The following is a 16,940-nucleotide window of genomic DNA, read 5'->3' as shown; positions in this document are numbered from 1 at the left end:
AACGGGCTGCGTTTCTCCGGAGAGCTGATTTAGATGCCGAAGATCAAAATATTGAGGGGAAACTCTTTGATGAGAAGAAGTGCTGTCTCCTGTGTCTGCTACAGATGTAGAAAGCAATTACCCCTGGGAACTCTGATACTTAATCCCGTGAATTGGAACATCTATGATGTATCGCTCCCATAATGAAGAAGATGTTAATTATGGTGATTTACAGATTAAATGGGAAAGATTGCATTACATTTGGCAACATAATGGCTATAATAGATATTGAGAGAGATTTACTGCGTTTCGTAATTGTGCCAGATATCAACAGGTCTTTTTTTTTTATTATTTAAAGTTTTTGATTTATCAATCCTCCTCCCTTTCCCTAATGCTTTTGGAAACGGAGAGAGGAAAGGACTGGGACGTTGTTATCCCCGGCCCCTTTCTCCTCTTGCTCCGCCGACTTCCCCGGCGTGGAGTAGTGGATAGAACCTGGGTCCGGGAGTCAGAAGATCATGGGTTCTCATTCTCCCTCCAGCACTTGGCTGCTGGGTGACCTTGGGCAAGTCACTGGACTTCTCTGGGCCTCTGTTAACTCAGCTGTAAAATGGGGATGGAGACGGCGAGCCCCACGTGGGATGGGAGTGTGTCCAACCCCATTTGCTTGTATCCACCCCAGCGCTTAGTACAGTGCCTGGCACATAGTAAGCACTTAGTACCACAATTATTGATTTTACTATTAATAAATGATTTTTAAAAGCCATCCTCACCATTAGACTGGATGCCAAGTTAGGTGACCGACCCAATGTTTCTTCCAATACACTTGACTCTTTTTTCTTTTCATGGTATTAAGCGCTTACTACATGCCAGTCAGGGAGTGGTATTTATTGAGCACTTACTGTGTGCAGAGCACTGCACTGAGCATTTGGGAGAATACAACATCACAGAGTCGGTAGAAACATTCGCTGCCTACAGGGGGTTCAAGCAATGCTCACTAAATATGACGACCTGGGCCGGGCTCTTCTCTCTGTTTGTCCAGAGGGGGTTCAATCGAGAGTCTTATCCGCTACCCCCGCCATCTTCTCTTCCTCCTTCCTCCATCCCACCCTGAAAATGTCCAGGAGTTTCCCAAAGCCCTTGCAGAGAAGCAACTGGGCCACCTTGTTTCCTCTTTGGAGGATTAAAAATGCCACCAAACACCCCAAGGAAACATCACCTGGCTGGTTCTTCAACTCCCATTTTGCAGGTGTAACCCGTTAAATCAGCAAGACGGATGCAAACTCGATGTTGCTCCAGTTCCAAATTTAGCTCCACATCACTCTGCTCTGTAATTCCATCATCTGCTTGCCAGCGAACATTGCGAGGGGAAATTTATCCAGCTCCTTCATGCGTTTGACTCGGAGCTAAGGAGCCTCAGGGCTAGTAGACTTCGGCTCCGGCGCTCATCGGTGCCAAGGGAGGATCCGAACCGTAAAGTCGCCAGCCTGAAAGGGACAGGTGAGCTCTATAGTGAGCGTCCTCTATTGGGGGAAATGGATCAAATCCCATGGATTCATCCTATTGGATCCCTTTTTTTTTTTTTAATTGTATCTGTTGAACATTAGGCATCGAGCAGTGTACTAATTGCCGGAGTTGATAGGAGCTAATGGGGTCCGACACGGTCCCCGTCTCACACGGGGCTCACGGTCTCAACTATTGAATCCCCATTTTACAGTCGAGGAAACTGAGACGCGGGGAAGGGAAGTGACTTGCCCGTGGTCCCACAGCTGACAAATGGAGGAGGTTGGGTTTAGAACTCAGGTCCTCTGACTCCTAGAGTTGAGGTTTTTTCCCCCGAAGGGCATGAAACTTCTGAAACACAAACGGAGCAGCAGTTAAATCAAGGCCACCTTACTCTCGCCTCCCAATCCACCTGACAGCTCACCCCATCTTCAAAACCTCCTCCGGGAAGCCTTCCTTGAATTCACAGCAAAGTCGAGTCACCCCAACAGCTACCCGAGGCTGTGCCCTCTCTCCCCACCTAAATCCCTGTAGTCATTTAATCCGTTACTCCTTCCTGCCGTGCTTATCGCTATCCTTGCTCCGGTTCCCGGTTCTAATACCTAAAACTAGTTTTTCTTTTTATCTCCCCTCGAGAGATGGCTTCCTTATAATCTGAATCTTTTTCTAGGATAACTTATTTAAATGATATTTAAATAACTGATTTTAAGTTTGGCATGTCAATCTGGGCCCCGTGGTTATAAGTCCCTTTAGGGCAGGAATGGTCAGTCAGTTATTTGTATTTATTGAGCGCTTACTCTGTGCGGAGCACTGTACTAAGTGCTTGGGAGAGTACACTACAACAATCAAGACGATGATGATGGTGGTATTTGTTAAGCGCTTCCTATGTGCAAAGCACTGTTCTAAGCGCTGGGGGGATACAAGGTGATCAGGTTGTCCTATGTGAGGCTCACAGTCTTAATCCCCATTTTACAGATGAGGGAACTGAGGCACAGAGAAGTGAAGTGACTTGCCCCAAGTCACACAGGTGGCGGAGCGGGGATTCGAACCCATGACCTCTGACTCCCAAGCCCAGGCTCTTTCCACTGAGCCACGCTGCTTCTCTGCGAATACCACCACCGTCATCATCAGAAGACCCGTTCCCTGCCGACAACAAGCTTAGATTCTAGAATTGTATAACCCAACTCTATTGAGTTATATCCTACCAAGTGCTTAGCACAGTGCTCTGCCCCCAGTAGATTGGAAGCTCCGAGAGGCCCAGGATCATTAGGTGGTTTTACATCCTGCCGAGTGCTTAGTACAGTGCTCTGCGTAGACAGAAAGCAAGGACCGTGTCTACCAATTCTACTGTATCCTACCGAGTCTTTAATAAAGTGCCGTGCACACCGTGATCTCCCTGAGGACAGGGATTGTCCTCTCTCAAGCGTTTAGTACAGTGCTGTGCACACGGCGTTCGCTCAGTAAGTACCATCAAGGGATCGGTTATTCCCCCCCCCCCCCCCCCCCGGCCCCCGGTCGCAGCCGCCCTTCAAAAATGGCCTTCGGCGACTGCGAGTCTTCATTTCTGGGAGAGGCGGTTTGAATATTTATGCTCCGCTGCCTCAGAAGAACAACAAGAGGAATTTGTTAAAGCGCATTTGCATTTCTTCTCTTCTGCCCTGACAAAGCCAAACACGACATGTCACAACACATCTAGAGCTTGCCTAGGCCTGACGGGAGTGGAAATGAGAATTCCCCTCACGATCGTTGAGGAGGAGAACGCTGTTGAGGAAAAGAGGTTTCTTTGGGGAATAATAAACGCGCTAGGAAATGGCACTGTAACGAACTCTGGCTGTGGAAAATTCAGCAGTTGTGACAGTCAGCTACTCTTACAGTCTCTCGAATCAATCGATCCGTCGGTGGTATTTATTGAGCGCCGTGTACAGAGCGTTGGCCCGAGCGCTTGGGAGGGTACGGGGAAACAGAATCAGCCGTCACGTTTCCTGCCCCAAACAAGCTGCCGCTAGAAATGGAAATTGAACTGCCATAATGGTACCCATTCTGGAGAGCGTAATTAGAGGCAAGGATTATGAGTCACGGAGAAGCTTGGATTTCCATCACAACCTATTTAAATTTACTACACGCTTAGCAGTGAAGTTCTTCCCGTCTTTAAACGTTTATCTGCGTGGCTCTGGACCGTTGGCGTCTTCCCTTCTTCCCATCTCCTTTCTGGCTGTGGGCAGGGATCGTATCTATTGTTGTCGTACTCTCCCAAGCGCCTCGTACGGTGCTTTGCGTAGAAGAGGCGCCCGATAAATGCGATCGGTTGAATGAACTCGGAAATCCGCTTGATCCTCTCTGAACCAAGGACCGTCACTGGGTCAGTCCAATGCCCATCCAGAGTGAGGGATAGAGTTTCTCCTCACATCCCTCTGTCAATCAGTGATATTTATTGAGCACTTAATAGGGGCCGAGCGCCGTACCAGGCTTCGGTTGAGTACCGTAGGGTGAGTAGACACGATTCCTCCCCCTCAAGGAGCTTGCAATTTTGGGGTGGGAAGAAGTAGGCTGACCGAATCTCCTTCCATCAGTCCTTTAGGGACCTTTGATCACCTAATTTATGCAGCTCCCTTCCTCAATAAATAGCAATGACGCTCAGCAAATACCAGTAACGATCCGGGGAGCAGCATGGCGTAGTGGATAGAGAACAGGCGAGGGAATCAGAAGGTCACGGGTTCCATTCCTGGCTCTGCCACTTGTCTGCTGTGTGGCTTTGGGCAAGTCACATCACTTCTCTGGGCCTCATTTGTAAAATAGGGATTAAGACTGTGACCCCATGCAGGACTGGGACTGTATCCTTCCCGATTTCCTTGTATCCACCCCAGTGCTTAGCGCAGTGCCTGGCACACGGTAAGCCCTTAAAACGTACCACAATTACTAGCATTATTATTATTATTATCTATTTTCCAATTGCATTCCTCCGAAGTTTAATGATTGTCAATCCTATTTATTGAGCACTCACCGTACTGAATTTTATGCTCGGACATCTCTAGGTTTTCCTTTCCTCATGCTCTCGCTCTTTCTCTTTCTAATTTCCCCTCACTTTCTCTCCCTCTTCTCCATTGACCTTTTGCTCACCTGGGTCTGCCCTTTGGGAACTCCTGGCGGAAGAAGAGAGTGAGAGAGACAGGATGAGGGCTACTTTTTCCTTTCTAATTTGAGTTGTAACACCTATGTCAGTTTAACGTTGACTAGCCGAGGATGTTCATGACCTAATTTTCTTTGAGGGGCTCTCTTCACACCCCACCCCTCGAGGACCCAGTAGTGGGAACAGAAACAGCTGGAAGCCCGCGACTCACACATCTAAGACTTCTCGAGGATTACTCCCCATTGGCTTTATAAATTGGAAATGTGGCCATCTTATTAAAAATACAGGGATGCTCGAATGAGTAAAACAGAGTGTTATAATTATCCGTCTCCTGAATGTTCGAGTCCTTATTACAGTCATGAATCTTAACCTCCAAGTTTCCCCTCTTTTTTTTTTATTTTCATTTAGTTGATCCAGCTCCTCTAACACATCACCTCCAAGTATTTGCTTTGCCAAATATCGTTATCGCCGAAGTGCTGTAGATTTTTTTTTTTCCTCCCCTCTTCTGGATTTTAGCTCAGGAGTTGACACCAGGTGGAGAAATATGTAGGGGAAAATGGATATTTAAAGATTTGCGCGTGTATGTATTCTGCCAAGTCTGTTCTATTGTACTCTTCCAAGTGCTTAGTACAGTGTATTTAGAAAATACCACTGACTAATTTAATAATAATAATAATGTTGGTATTTGTTAAGCACTTACTACGTGCAGAGCACTGTTCTAAGCGCGGGGGTAGATACGGGGGAATGAGGTTGTCCCACGTGAGGCTCACAGTCTTCATCCCTATTTTACAGATGAGGGAACTGGGGCCCAGAGAAGTGGAGCGACTTGCCCACAGTCACACAGCTGACAAGGGGCGGAATGGGGATTCGAACCCGTTACCTCTGAGTTTGTGTGGGTTTCATTTGTGTGGGTTTAATAGTAACTGTTTCAGCACGGAGACCATTCCCAAAACATCAGGGTGGCAAGTGATGATGGCTTTGGGGGCACAGAGAGATGCCCATTTTTCTGATGCCGCCTTGGATTCGATAGATCACGTTCCTACCCATACCTGGTTAGGAACCCCAAGCAAAGCTTTACGAAGTTGACTTAGCGAGTTAACTCTCTTCCATGCGTAAATCGTGACATACCTCATACGTTGTCAGATCTTGTCACAGAAAAGCCCCATGGCCTAGTGGAAAAAAACAAGAGAGTCAGAGGACCTGGGTTTTAAGCCTGTCTGCTGCACAACCTCGGGCGTTTGCCTTGACTTATCTGCGCTTCAGGTAACTCATCTGTAAAATGGAGGGGTTAAATCCTAATCTCTCCACCTAGAGTAGGAGCTCCTTAGGGGGCTGGGGCTATGTCTAACTTAAATACCTTCTATCTTCCCCAGCACTTTGAATACTGCTGAGCACAGAGTAAGCGCTTTGACAAATGCCGTAATTATTATATCAGCCCACCGGTGAGGAAATTTCAACAAGATTCTGTAGCTACAGGAAGCTTGGGCCTAGAGTTTGTGAAAACCACTTCTCGGGGCACAAAATGTCTCAATATAGTGACTTGGGAATCTCGCCCGCTTGCAAGAGTTTTTCCTCCCAATCCTCGGCCGGAAGACATTCTTTAACAGTGAAGGGTAGGTATTCTCTTGGGAAGTTTAACCAGCTCTTCTGTCGAAAGCCTGAACGGCGAGCCCATAAATCCTGAAATGGAAGAGGGATCACGTCTGTCTACTCTACCATACTCTCACAAGTGCTTAATACAGTGCTCTGGACTGTAAACTCACTGTGGACAGGGAATGAGTCCGTGGTATTGTGGTATTGTACTCTCCCCAGGGCTTAGTACAGTGCCTTGCACCCAGTAAATGCTCAATAAATGCGATTGAGTGCTCCAGCATACAGTAAGCGCTCAATACATACCATGGATTGAGGGCTATGGTTTCACGCATGGCGGATTAAAACATCTGGGCAAAAACCCTCTTGTGCGCCAAGCGGGAATCTTGAATTCACGAGGAGATGCGCGTCAATATTGAATCCTCTCCTCGGAATCAAAATAAAGCGGCGAATCCTTGATAATTCACCCGCCCAAACAAACTCTAATAAGAGACTCATCTGTTTCCCTCTGCCCCTACGTCATCTCGGATTCGCTGTGTAATCATAGCCACATCTGTTCTGACAGAAGCTACAGCTGGGGGATCAGAGCAGGCTTTCATCAAAGCCGCCAGCTGAACCTGAATCCTTCACAGTATTCGCCGGGAGGCCACTGGGGACCCACTGTCAAGCAATCAATGGTATTTATGGAGCGCTTAACAGGTGCAGAACGCTGTACTGAGCACGCGGGAGAGTCCAATATAATGGAGCTGGTAGGCAGGTTCTTGGTGTGAGGGCTGAGTTGTAGTAGGAGAGTAGGGAGGTGAGGGAGGAGGGGCCAAGGTGACTTCTTTAAAGGCGATGGTGAGGAGTTTCTGTAGATGCAGAGGTGGATGGGCAACCGCTGGAACTTTTTGAGGAATGGGGAAACGTGGCCTGAGGATTTTCATGGAAAAATAACCCGAGCAGCAGCGTGAAGTTTGGGCTGGAGCGGGGAGAGACAGGATGCAACAAGGAGGCTGATAGAGTGATCAAGGTGGGATAGGATAAATGATCGATTGGATTCATATTGTAGCAGTTGGATGGAGAGCAAATGGTAGAGTTCTGTGATGTTGTGAAGGTTGAATGGACAGGATTTAGTGATGGGTTGAATGAGAGTAGAGACAAGGATAGTATCATGTTTATGGGCTTGTGAGAAAGGAAGGATAATAATAATGCTGGTGTTTGTTAAGCACTTACTATGTGCAGAGCGCTGGGGGAGATACAGGGTCATCAGGTTGCCCCACGTGAGGCTCACAGTTAATCCCCATTTTACAGACGAGGTAACCGAGACACAGAGAAGGTAAGTGACTTGCCCACAGTCACACAGCTGACAGGTGGCAGAGCCGGGATTCGAATCCATGACCTCCGCCTCCCAAGCCCGGGCTCTTTCCACTGAGCCACGCTGCTTCCGGTGATGCTATCTACAATGATGGGGAATGTCACGGGGAGGACAGGATTCGGGTGGGAGGATACGTTCTGTTGTAGCCACGTCAAGTTCGAGTGACGGGAGGACATCCAAGTAGATGGGTCTTGAAGGCAGGAGGAAACGTGAGACTGCAGAGAGGGAAAAAGATCAGGGCTGGAGACGTAGATTTGGGTATCAACTGCCTAGCAAGCACTCAATAAATAGCAATGACTGATTTGCCATTGACACCCATTTTGTTGCGGTCCGCTATGACTGTCAGATGTTTTTTTCGGTCCCTGGCACCTGGCCCAGCAGTCTCTCCTTGTATTTGTACTTTGTGATTTTCCATCTAGGAACAGGAAGATGAAATGTGTAATAGGAGTGTTCTCTCAAACACTCTGTAATGAAACTAGTTGTCAACTACTCTCAAATATCTTAGCCTAACTAAAATAAAGCTAAATATTTGCATTGGTAGAAAAGAGTGAAACCACTTGAGAATGAGGGACTCTCATCACACACATGCAAGTGTCTATAAGACAAAAAAGAGAACTATTCCTCAGTTGCACCTTCCAGAGCTACCAAAAATGGAAGACAATTTTTGGAAACCCATGCGTTGAGCCTTGCTCCAAGTTGTAGTTCATGGAGGAAGACGGTTGATTATGGGGTTCAGTTGAGGTAGGAGGGAAACACGGACTGAATGCTTCTGTAGAAAAATTGTCGGGGCAGCAGAGGTAAGCAAGGACTGGAGTGGAGAGAAACAGGAGGCTGGGAGCTCAGACAGAAAGCTGATAGAGTAAGCAAGTTGGAAAAGGATAAGTCCTTGGATGGTTCAGTGGCAAGAGTCCGGGCTTGGGAGTCAGAGGTCATGGGTTCTAATCCTGGCTCCGCCACCTGACAGCTGTGTGACTTTGGGCAAGTCACTTAACTTCTCTGTGCCTCAGTTACCTCAGCGTAAAATGGGGATTAAGACTGTGAGCCCTAGGTGGGACAACCTGATTTCCTTGCATCTACCCCAACGCTTAGAGCAGTGCTTAACAAATACCAAAATTAATGGAGAAGAAAGGGTGAATTTTAGCGACGTTGCAAAGGTAGAACTGACAGGATTTGATAGATTGAGCGTGTAGGTCGAAGGAGAGAGATGAGCCGAGGACATAGCCATGGTCATCGTGAGATAGGGAGGGTAGCGTCATTGTCTACAGCGAGGGGGGAAGACGGGGAGAACAGGGTTTGGATGGGAAGCTACGGAGGTCTATTTTGGACGGGTTTAGTTAGAAGCATCAGCAAGACCCCAGGTAGAGGTGTCCTGAAGTCAAGTGGAAATGCAAGATTGCAGAGAAGGAGAAGTCGGGGCTGGAGATGTAGATTTGGGCATCATCCACGTAGAGATGGCGGTTGAAGCCTTGGATGTGGGCGGAGGTGGAGAATAGAAGGGGACCCAGAACGGAGCCTTGAGAGACCCCCACAGCCAGAGGGTGGGAGACAGAGGAGAAGCCTGAAAAAGAGACTGAGAAGGAGCGATTAAACAGACAGAAGGAGAACCAGGAGAGGACAGAGTCAGCCAAGGCAAGGTTGGATCAAGTTCCAAGGAAAAGGGAGTGGACTCGAGCACTGAAGGCAGCTGAGGGGTCGAGAAGGATTAGGATAGAGCAAGGACTGTCCGATTTGGTGAGGCGAAGGTCACCGGTTTACGAGGAAAGTCGCTGCTGCTAGTTGGCTTTCTCGGGGATGTTGAAAGGGAAGCTATTTCTAGGCTATCGTAGCTGTCGTCGGTAGATTCAAGGAGGATTTAAAGCAATTCTTGAGCTTGTGATCCGGGCTGGGTCACTGGGGACAGACAGGGATAGAGAGGGGTGAGTCAGGGGTGGTGGAAGATTCATGCTGGGTAAATGGAGGAGTCAGAGATGGAGAGGGGAGTGTCACAGGTGTTGGATGGTCTGTGTCAAGTCACAGGGGGAGAGTTAGGGATGGAGACGGGAGAGTCGGGGATGGATAGGGGAGAGTCAGGGCTGCCAGATGGCCCGTGCTGGGTCCCTGAGAACAGTCAGAGAGAGAGAGGGGAGAGGGGTGTTGGATGGTGTGTACTGGGTCACTGGGAAGAGTCAGGAATTGAAAGGGAAGAGTGAGGGGTGGTGGGTGGCCCATGTTGGGTCATTGGGGGAGAGTCGGGGATGGAGAGGAGAGAGTCCGAGTTGTTGGATGGTCTGTTTGGAGTCACTGGGCCAGAGTTAAGGATGGAAGTGGGAGAGTCAGGGATGTGGGAGGATCCAGGTGGGTTCATTGTAAAGGGAGTCAGAGATGAAATGGGAGAATTGGGAGTTGGTGAGGAGATTTGATGACCAGAATGTTGTTCTTCCCGAAATCCTGGTGTTCTTGTCGGAAATGGAGTGGCCTAGTGGATAGAGCCCGGGCCCAGGAGTCAGAAAGACATGGGTTCCGTTCGCGGCTCCTCCACTTGTCCGTTGGGTGACCTTGGGCAAGTCCGTTCATTTCTCTGCGCCTCAGTTCCCTCATCTGTAAAATGGGGATTAATGCAGCGAACCCCGTGCGCGGACTGTCTCCAGACTGATTAGCTCGTCTCTGCTCCAGCTCTTAGAACGGTGCCTGGCACAAAGTAAGCAAGTAACAAATGCCATCATCATCATACAGGGTTCCTCAGTTGGAGAGGCAGCGGGTTGACCCCAGATGGTGTTGACCGCTTGGCCTTGAGAAAGAGACCCGAGGGAAAGTAAAAGACACGGGATAGTCCATCTCTAACCGTGGAGACGGTATCCGGGACATGATGGAGCCAACCATCTGACGGTATCGCTGTCAGAGACGGAGTCCTGGGCCGTGCGGGGCCTGAGATCTAACCCGCCGGTCATGTGCTTTAGGACTTTGTGTTCCTTGGAGTATGTTTCCATAATAAATTCTCCTCCATGTGAAATGACTAATCTCTTTCATAGTATGAAAAAACAAGACCTCTGCCTTTCAAATATGCTCCCGACTTGAGCGAGGAAAGTAATTGCAATGCCTCTGCAGCTGCTTAAGAGTGAAATTACTATTATAATATCCCGGTTTTTAAATTTAAAATGTGATCGAATTGCACATTGCCATCGTTGAGGAGCGCCGACGCCCGCCTAAGCCATGGAAGGTTTTCATATGGAATCGACAGTATGCTTATATAAGTTTGTTTCCCTCCACATTCTGACAGTCTTTTCCAAGCAGCGTGGCTCAGTGGAAAGAGCCTGGGCTCCGGAGTCAGAGGTCATGAGTTGGACTCCCAGCTCTGCCACTTTGTCAGCTGTGTGACTGTGGGCGAGTCACTTAACTTCTCTGTGCCTCAGTCACCTCATCTGTAAAATGGGGATTAAGATTGTGAGCCTCACGTGGGACAACCTGATTACCCTGTATCTCCCCCAGCGCTTAGAACAGTGCTCGGCACATAGTAAGCGCTTAACAGATACCAACATTAATAGACACTTGGTCTCCTATTTACTTAGTCCGCGAAGGCGTGGGGTTTCTGTAAGCAGAGTGCCAAATCTCATCTCTGTGAGAAGGTGGGTCTTCATCCCAAGTACGTGACACCCGCAAGGGGTTGTTTCTGATGTCGGAGCTTCCTTTGTTTATCCAAGTTCAGCATTTCCCTAGAGACAAACCCAAGCTCTGCTGATTCTCCAGAACCCTGAGGCGTGTGCCGGATCCAAAGTCCAAGGGGAAATCAATGGGCCCGTTTGAGATTGAAGGCTCGCTGTGAGAATTTCATTTAGAAGACAGATGATTTCACCGAGCGGTTTCTCGTCTGGTGTCCAAAAAAAAAAAAAAAAAAGGGATGTGCAGTCAGAGATCAATCAGTCAGTGGTATTATTTGAGCACTTACGTGGTAGACGATTATACTACTACTAGTAATAATAATGAAAATTACAGCATTTTAACCCACTTGTAGTGGATGGAGAGAGTTGGATGGGTGGAGAGTGGATGGAGAGTTTTGATAATCAGTAATAAAGGAACTAGTCAAGAAATACGCCAGAGATTAATGCTAGGAAATGGCAAGTGGATTTGCTATGAAGAGCCTGGCAAAAGTCATAGAATGTGCTGATGTAACAAATGCCCCCAAAACAGACATTCTGTGGTGTTTCCAGTGACGATGTATGGATCCGAAAGCTGGGCAGTGAAGCAACAGGATAGAAAGAACATCATTTCTTTTGAACTGTGGTGTCGGAGAAGGCTTTTGTGAATAACATGGACTGCCCGAAAAATAAGTGGATTTTGGAGCCAATGAAGCCAAAGGGGTCTTTGGAAGGCCAAATGACTGAAATTAGATTTAGCCTATTTTGGACACCTAATCAAGAGGACTAATTCTCTGGAGAAGACACTCATGCTAGGAAAAGTTCAGGGAAAATGAGGAAGAGGGAGAACAGGAGCTAGATGGCTAGAAACCATAACAACGATAACGGAAGAACCATCAGGTTGTAGATTATGGCAGAGGACAGGACGTTCTGGACAAAGTATATCCCTGGAGTCGCTATAAATCAGAAATGAGTCGACGGCACATGATACGTAAATTTGTTAAGCACTTAGTATATGCCAGAAACTATTAAACGCTAGAGTAGGTAAAAGCTGATGAGGTTGGACACAGTCCCCGTCCCACATGGTGCTCGCGGTCTTAATCCCCATTTTACGGATGAGACAGCTGAGGCCCAGAGAAGTGAAGTGACTTGCCCGAGGTCATGCAGCAGACAAGCGACAGAGCTGGGATTAGAACCCAGGTCCTTCTGATTCCCGGGTCTGTGTTCTATCCACCAGGCCGTGATTTAGTAAGAATATACTTTATGTTCAGTACTCATCGATTGAAATTGAAGGACGCTTTCCCCTTATAGATGCTCTCATCTCGTATGCCTCACTTTATCTTCCCAGTGGTATTGTGTGGTCAGAAGAAGCAGGTGGCATTAGCCCCATGTTTTAGATTGTGGTGGAAAGCGCTTGCTAGATGCCGAGGGCTGTACTAAGCACTCTTGTAGATATGAGCTGAGTAGATCAAACGCAGTCCCTGTCCCGTATTGGCAATATAACAATATAGCAGATGCGTTCCCTGCCCACAGCGAACTTATATTCTAGAGGGGGGAGGCAGACATTAGTATAAATAAGTTTACAGATCTGTATATAAGCACTGTGGGGCTGGGAAGGGGATGCATAAAGGGAGCGAGTCAGGGCAGTGTACAAAGGAGTGGAAGAAAAGGAAAAGAGGCAAGGCCTCTTGGAGGAGATGTGCCTACAGTACAGTTCTGAAGGGGGAGAGTGTAATCGCCAGTCGAATTTGAGGAGGCAGGACATTCCAGGCCAGAGGCAGGACTTGGGCAAGAGGTCGCGGGCGAGATGGATGAGATGGAGGCCCAGTGAGAAGGTTGCCATTAGAGAAGGCACGTCTTCGGGGTGGGATGTAGTAGGAGAGTAGCGAGGTGAGGCAGGAGGGGGCAAGGTGATGGAGGACTTAAAAGCCGGTGGTGAGGAGTTCCTGTTGGATACGGCGTGGCTCAGTGGAAAGAGCCTGGGCTTCGGAGTCAGAGGTCATGGGTTCGACTCCAGGCTCTGCCACTTGTCCGCTGGGTGACTGTGAGCGAGTCACTTCACTTCTCTGTGCCTCAGTTACCTCATCGGTAAAATGGGGATTAACTGCGAGCCTCACGTGGGACGACCTGATGACCCTGTATCTCCCCCAGCGCTTAGAACAGTGCTCTGCACATAGGAAGCGCTTAACAAATACAGAGGTGGTTAGGAAACCGCCGGAGGTTCTCGAGGATTGGGGAAACATGGACTGAAGATTGTAGAAGAAAAATGGCCCAGGCGGCAGAATGACTGGTGTAGGGAGAGACAGGAGGCAGGGCGGTCAGCCGGGAGACTGACACAGTAATCGAGGCGGAATAGGAAAAATGCTTGGATTAACGTGGGAGCGGTTTAGATGAAGGGCAGATTTTTGTGACACGGTGAAGGTCGAAGTGACAGGCTTTAGTGATGGGTTGAAGGAGAGAGAGGAGTTAATGATACCGCCAAGGTCACGGGCTTGTGAGACCGGGAAGGATGGTGGTGCCGTCTACAACGATGGGAAAGTCAGGGAAAGGACAGGGATCGGTTGGGAAGATGAATTCTGTTTTAGACTTGTCAGGTTTGAGATGACGGCAGGACACCCGAGTAGAGATGTCTTGAAGGCAGGAGGAAACGCAAGCCTGCAGAGTGGGAGAGGAAGTGAAATGACCCGTCCGAGGTCTCACAGCAGACATGAGAGAAGCAGCGTGGCACCGTGGAAAGAGCCCGGGCTTGAGAGTCAGAGTTCATAGGTTCGAATCCCGGCTCTGCCGTTTGCCAGCTGTGTGACTTTGGGCAAGTCACTTAACTTCGCTGTGCCCCTGTTACCTCATCTGTAAAATGGGGATTAAAGTTGTGAGCCCCACGTGGGACAACCTGATCTCCTTGTATCCACCAGCGCTCAGAACAGTGCTTTGCACATAGTAAGCGCTTAACAAATACCACATGTGGCGAAGCTGGGATAAGAAGTCGGGCGCAGATTCTGGCCGCTAAGCTACACTGCTGCTCCTTTCCCATAACTATGGAATTCCAGGGACCATTTGGGGAAGCAGTGTCACCCAAAGCAGTGAGCCCATGTCTGGGGGGGGGGGGGGTCAGGAGATGGGGATTCCGATCCCAGCCCTGCCACTGGCCTGCTGTGTGTCCTTGCATGAATCACCTAAACTCGCTGTGCCTCGGTTTCTTCATCTCGATATGGAATTTCTCCCTCCCTCCCAGACTCTGAACCTCAGATGAGATGGCACTGTTGTGACTTGAGCCGTACGATACCTGTCCTAGCTCTTAGCACATGGCTCAGCGTAGTGTAAGCGTCATTTCCGCTCATTCGGAGAGTCGGACTTCGTCTCGGTCCCTCGGCCAGCTTCCGTAGGTGCAGCCGAGGTCGACGGCAGGGTCGACTCTCCTCAGGTGGGCGGCCCTGCCGTCGGGTCCCCCCGGCGAGCCCCGGCCTCACCTTTTTCCTGCACGGCAGGGCCCTCGCCCCACCGCGGGTCGAGAAGGGAGAGCCCCGGGGCAGACTGCACTAGAAAGCGGGCCAGACGGTGAAAAATAGACCGTTTGACTTGATTTTCTGGCCCGCTCATTTCATTTCTCAGAGTACAGTGCCGCTAATTCACGAGCGATTTTATTAACAAGCATGGCAAGATAATAGTCGCAATTATTCTATAAATAAAAAGGGAATAAACACTTGGGAGAAAAATGAGAAAAGCTCCCGGTACATTAGGTCTTCTGTTGCGTTCTTCTCCGGATTTTTATCTCCCTTAAAAGATTATGGTAACAGATTCCCTACCAGGCGATTCTTCAAGGACGTAGACGATAAATTATTTAAAAGTTGTAACGGCGGCCGCCACGCTTTTACTCAACTTCGGATCTCGACTTTGCAAATTGCCCTAAATGAGGGCGTAAAATAAAAAACGGGCGGTAGAGTCTGTCGGAGATGGGGGCCATAAACGACCGTGCGGTTTAATGGTGCCCGTCCTGCAACAAAATAAGGGTGGTCTCCACCGAGACCTGCCTAAATTCCCAAACTAAATCGACTCCGCCTCGGGCCTAGCCTCGACGAGGCCCAGCCCCGGCAGCGAGGGATCCTGGGACAGGGTACGGGACTTGCCCCTTCCAGTCCGGCTCCTCGCCGTCGAGACGCTGACGCCACGCCCGCAAAGGGCGGGAATGCCCGGGGAGCCGTGCCCCCCTCAAGGGTTGGCGGAAAGTCGGACCGGTCAGTCAATCCTATTTATTGGGTGGCTTATTGTGTGCACTGTTCTAAACGCTTGGGAGACTACAGAATGCCAATAGATGAGGCTCGTTCGCTGCCCACAACGAGCTTAATGTCTAGGGGGGAGACGGACGTGGACAGGTGGCAGGGCATTCATCTTTGCTTCTTCCAGTGCTCCACGGGAAACAGTCTGGCCCAGGGTCTGGAAGAGGATCTGGGTTCTAATCTCCTCGGCACCACTTGCCTGTCCCGGACAAGCATCATAAACAATAGCGTCGTGAGCCCTGACAGGAAGGAAACGCTCCATTTTCTTTCCATGGGACCAGAGGCCCCGTTCTTCTTTTTCCCATCTTCCCTGCGTTCGTGGGCAAGATCAAATGTACTCAGTGGAAATCTTGTGTATTGCACACCTTTATCTCACCGAATTTGAATTTCCTATTTTATAAGAGTTTCACGATTGCTCTTACATGTCTCCTGGCATTTTCTTTTTGGACTAAAGACACCTTGAGCTTCCCCGTTTAAGATCCTCGTGATGGGAAATGACTTTGCGATTGTATCCGAAACTATCGATCCCGCTCCGTGTAACCCCATCCGGGCCACGATAATAATAATAATATTAGTAATTCATTCATTCATTCAATAGTATTTATTGAGCGCTTATAATGTGCAGGGCACAGTACTAAGCGCTTGGAATGGACAAATCGGTAACAGAGACAGTCCCTGCCCTCTGACGGGCTTACGGTCTAATCGGGGGAGACGGACAGACAGGAACGATAGCAATAAATAGAATCAAGTAATAATAATGCTACTTAAACTGACGCAGAGGAAAGAGGAGTGACTTGCCCGAGGTCACCCAGCAGGCAAGTGGCGGAGCCAGGATTAAAACCCAGGTCTTGTGGATTCCGTGCGTGGGCGCTCTCTCCACTGGGCCACACCGCTCCCTCTCTTGGCTACAAAGCCTGTAATCAATCGGTGGTCTTTATTGAGCACTTACTGTGTGCAGAGCGCTATACTAAGCCCTTGGGAGAGTAGAAGATAATAAAATAGTTCATTATGAGTATACACTGAGCACTTGGGATTCTACAACAGAAACAAGGCCCGTATTTCTTGCCCTAAAGGAACTCACGGTCCGCTGGCACTCCCAGATGAGAATTATTGACCAAGAGCGGGTGAGGAGGAAGAAAAAGTCCCTGGCTGAAACGGCGTCAGATGGCATCGGTGGGTGATTTTCACCCGTCCCCTGCCATGGGCCAGTTGGGCACCAATGGCCATTTGGCCGGATTCTCCCAGGGCCAGCGTTTTTCCACTCGGGGTAGCCTAGGATACCGTTGCTAGGATACCATTTCCCACAGTTGCCCGCGGGGCCTGATTTATTTCCCACCAAGATGGATAACAGGCGGACCAACAGCCCCCGCCCCCCTCCACCGTGACCTTCCTCTCGCACGAGCACCGAGGCGTTGGTTGGGTTTACGGTCGCGCCCGCGTAGAAATTCTCTCCCGTCTTGAGTTCATCTGTCAAGAATCTTTCCTCGAGAGCTTTCAGT

At 49.1% G+C, this 16,940-nt stretch overlaps 1 long non-coding RNA gene across 2 annotated transcripts; it reads right to left on the bottom strand.

Moving 5' to 3' along the window:
* Positions 1-4,481: 4,481 nt before the first annotated feature.
* LOC114817923 lies at positions 4,482-16,674 on the bottom strand. Of its 2 annotated transcripts, XR_003765762.2 has the most exons (3): positions 16,523-16,674; positions 5,738-5,778; positions 4,482-4,622 (listed from the first exon to the last, which is right to left on the bottom strand). It is a non-coding gene; the product is annotated as an uncharacterized LOC114817923 (long non-coding RNA). The 2 variants fall into 2 exon arrangements; XR_005660983.1 differs by lacking the exons at positions 4,482-4,622; positions 5,738-5,778 and adding an exon at positions 11,078-11,400.
* Positions 16,675-16,940: the final 266 nt, after the last annotated feature.

The sequence above is a fragment of the Ornithorhynchus anatinus genome, chromosome 17, assembly GCF_004115215.2.
Source record: "Ornithorhynchus anatinus isolate Pmale09 chromosome 17, mOrnAna1.pri.v4, whole genome shotgun sequence".
In the NCBI taxonomy this organism is placed as follows: Eukaryota; Metazoa; Chordata; class Mammalia; order Monotremata; family Ornithorhynchidae; genus Ornithorhynchus; species Ornithorhynchus anatinus.
This window is presented reverse-complemented; position numbering and strand designations above follow the sequence as displayed.